The 2,764-nt window shown below is 33.2% G+C and overlaps 1 pseudogene; it reads right to left on the reverse strand.

Annotated features, from left to right (window-relative positions):
• Positions 1–247: 247 nt before the first annotated feature.
• Positions 248–719, reverse strand: LOC147820779 (elongation factor 1-alpha 1 pseudogene; annotated as a pseudogene).
• Positions 720–2,764: the final 2,045 nt, after the last annotated feature.

Consider the following 2,764-nt stretch of genomic DNA (forward strand, 5'->3'; position numbering starts at 1 on the left):
TGAAGCCATCTGGACTTGGGCTTTTCTTGTTGGTAAATATTTTATTACATTTTAAAAACTAATAATTTAAAACTGCCACACACAAAAAAATAGAAATGGTCCACAAAACATTCTCCTTTCCATCTGAAGGTTTTGTGATGCATTGTTATCATTAACAAGTCTTTCACTATTAAATGGCCAATTGGGAGAAACAGACCCATCTTCCACCGCTGATTAAGACTGGGGTGGCAAGGGCTAGGGAAAATATTCACTTAGTCTTCTGAGCTTTCTGGACTGACTTGGCCACCTTACCATCTCCAGCAACCTTCTTGTCCACTGCTTTGATGGCACCCACAGCAACTGCCTGTCTCTTATCATGAACAGCGAAATGACCCAGAGGAGGATAGTCAGAGAAGCTCTGCGCACATGCAGGGGGGCTGGCCTGGAACCCCCCTGTCAACCATGACAGCATCACAGATTTCAAGAATTTGGGGCCCTCTTCCAGCTTCTTACCAGAGTGATGACCCATTTTTCCTTTCAGCTCAGTAAACTTGCAAGACATGTGAGCTGTGTGGCAATCCAGCACGGGCACAGCCAGAACTGATCTGGCCTGCATAGTTCAGAATAATCACCTGAGAGGCAAAACCAGCTGCTTCCATTGCTGGATTATTTTTGCTGTCAACAGCAACGTTGACACTATGAACATCTCTGACAGACACGTTCTTGACACTGAAACTCATACTCCATTATTTCCTTATTTCTGCTATGAGCTGATTTAGTTCCCTAAATTTTGGTGTAAATTTTGGTTATTTATGTGAGTTCCTTTTTAAATACAGATTTTTGTTGCAATAAATTTTTGTCTTTGTACTGTCTTTTCTTTGTACTTCTTTGTGCTCTATGTTTTACATAGTGTGAATGTAAGAATGTCAATATCTAAATGGGAAGAAAAAAAGTAAATAAAGAAGGAGGCATGAGAAAAGTATGCCAATAGAAATTTTCAAAAGAAAACATACAAGTGGTCAAGAGGTATGTAAAAAGGCAATCAATGTTACTAACTGTCAGGGCAAATCCAAGTCAAAGCACAGGGAGGTATGACCTCACATCTGTTAGAGTAGCTGTTATAAAAAAAACAAAGATAAAAATTGGGTGAGGATGTGGAGAAAGCAACCCTGCACACTGTTGTTGGAAATCTCAACTAGTACAGTTATAGAAGACTGTATGGAGGTTCCTCTCAGAATTAAAAGTAGAACTACAACATCAAGCAGCAAAACTACTTCTGGGTATTTATCCAAAAGAAATAAAAAGTTGATCTCAAAGCACTCTTAACATTGCAGCATTTATCACAAGAATCAATATATAAGAACACTAAAGTGTCTTTCACTTAATGAATGGACAAACAAAATGTGATGCACAAAAATATCTACTATAAACTATAATCCCATTGTTATATATGTGCTATTATATTACATGTAAGTAGTATATTAATTATAATAATCACCCAACATATATGTTATAAAATACATTTTGTATGACATATAGAATAAATATAAATATTTTACATTCAATAGGATATATATACTGCCTTTTATGATAAAAATAGGTGAATCTAGGGGATATTATTATTTTATATAAGTCAAAGACAAAAAGACATAATTAATTGGCTCACTTACATATAGAATAGAAAATAGTAAAAGCCACAGAACAGAGAATGAATGGCACTTATTTGTTAGGTCCTGAAGAATGAGGGAAAGGGAAAGGCTACAAAGTCACGTTGGTTCTTTGTAAGTCGTTGTAAAGTCTGCAGAGTTTGGAAACACAAAATGAATGTTTTCTGCATTCTAATGTACAGCATAGTAGCTACAGTGAATATGGCTATATTGTATACCTGAAATTTGCCAAAATGACTATATTGGACATTTGAAATTTGCTAAAAGAGTAAAACAAATATTTTAACCATAAAATAATGAATAAGGAAAAATATTCATTATCTGAAGTGATAGATGTGTTAATTATTTCAATTGTTGTGATCACTCCACCATATATACACATATGAAAACTTCAAATTTTATGCCTTGGGTAGATGTGATTCCTGTTTTTCAATTACACAATAATAAAGCTGAATAAAAATTAAAACAAGAAAACATATTAATGGTACTACTCAAATACGACTAATTTTCAATCAATTTAACAGTTTTTGCTGTTATTTTTGTGTATAGAATATATTTCAGTAGAGATTGACAGTTTGATTATTGTGTATTCTATATGATTGAAGTAATTTGAGAGGCATAGCTATGTTATAACCCCATGCATCTATTTCATTGACAATGTCATGAATACTTACAGACATATAGAGTGATCTCATATCTGTTTTCTCTCTCCCTTTTCCTACTCGAATATTCATTCTAAGAATTGGCCTGTTTGAAAGTACATAATATAACATATTGCTTTTCTTTTGGAAGCAAAGTGAGCTTTATTTACATTTCATTTAAGTTTTCAATGACTTGTTCTGAAGACACTTTTCTCATCTTGGGTTGTGAGTTCAGATGTCATCTGAAAACCATAGGTCAAATTGTTTAATCACAAAATTCATCTATATTGTTGGACATGATTTTTATATGTACTTTTAAAAGTTTTTATTAATTTTATAAGATATTGGAATTCAGTATGGTATTTTCATACATGCATATAATATATTTTGATTATTCTATCCCCTTATACCTTCCTTTATACTCATAGGGAATTACTTGTTGCAGTGTTATGTTGTATTTTTGGTTTTCTTGATACA

This window comes from Heterocephalus glaber, unplaced genomic scaffold, assembly GCF_053883595.1.
Source record: "Heterocephalus glaber isolate CG9 unplaced genomic scaffold, H.glaber_assembly_v1.0 deba00001804, whole genome shotgun sequence".
Lineage (NCBI taxonomy): Eukaryota > Metazoa > Chordata > Mammalia > Rodentia > Bathyergidae > Heterocephalus > Heterocephalus glaber.